Source organism: Echinops telfairi, unplaced genomic scaffold (genome assembly GCF_000313985.2).
Source record: "Echinops telfairi isolate 266 unplaced genomic scaffold, ASM31398v2 ScPeMD7_31;HRSCAF=116, whole genome shotgun sequence".
In the NCBI taxonomy this organism is placed as follows: Eukaryota; Metazoa; Chordata; class Mammalia; order Afrosoricida; family Tenrecidae; genus Echinops; species Echinops telfairi.
The window spans coordinates 25052639-25053896 of NW_022103928.1; positions in this window are offsets into that span (position 1 = coordinate 25052639).

Here is a 1258-nt window from a genome sequence, read left to right on the forward strand (position 1 = left end):
TGGGGTTACTTTTCCCCAATCACCCACCATATTCACCAATGGAACGATCAGTGTCTCCTCTGAAATATAGATGCTCCTCTCCCTGAGCTTGATTTTCTGGCAAGGTTCTCCTTCTCTTCCTCTGGGGGGTGTCCATCTAGGGTGACTACAGAGGACTTAGTGTTTTATCCAGAAAATATAAAGAACTTAATAAAAAGACAGTCTAATTTTAAAATGGGCAAAGAACTTGGATACATATTTATTCAAATTGGATTTATAAATACCCAATAAGATTCATGACATTATTTTATGTTTTAATCATTTTATTGGGGGATCTTACAGCTCTTATCACAATCAATACATACATCCGTTTAGTCAAGCACATTCGTACATATGTTGCCATCAGCATTTTCAAAAGATTCATAACATTATTACTCAGAGAAGTGCACATCAAGATCACAGTGAGATACCACTTCACAACTACTTAGGAGGACTGTGATAAACTCAAACCAGCAAACAACCAGTACTGATAAAAATGCAGAGAATGACGGTCCATGTACATTAGTGTTTAGAATGTGAAATAGTTCAAATACTGTGAAGAGCTGTTCAGCAGCTCCTCAAAACATGAAACATGGAACTGCCACTTGATTCTGCAATTCCATCACTACACCCCAAAGACTGGAAAGCAGGGGCTCAGACAGATACGTCTACACCAGTAATAACCCCAGCATTATTCATAATCGTCACATGTTGTAAGTCGTCCAAATGTACATCAGCAGAAGCACGGATAAACCAATTATTGATATCTACTAGGACATCATTCAGCCATAAAATGAAGAAAGTGCTGATAGACGCGACAATGTGGATCAGCATCAAGATACATGCGAGGTGAGTTCAAACACGATAGGGTGGTGGAGGGCTGGGCAGTGTTTCATCCCACTGTCCATAGCATTGCTAGGAGCTGGAACCAACTCAAGGATACCTAAAAACAACACAAAATGTACCTAATACTCATTTGGGTTATGAGTATTCATGTGATATTCTTGTCATGAAGCACTCATAATAGCTCAATCCACAGAAAAATCATAGACATGGATGGTTTCTGGGTCTATGGGAAGGGAAAACTGGGCAGCAACTGCCTAGTGGTTATTGTGCTTCCTTTTGGGTAATGAAAATGTTTGTAACTAGTTACAGAGTGTGATTACACAAGTCTGATATACTAAATGTCATTGAATTCTTCACTTGAAAATGATTGATTTGTTATTTGAATTTCACCTCA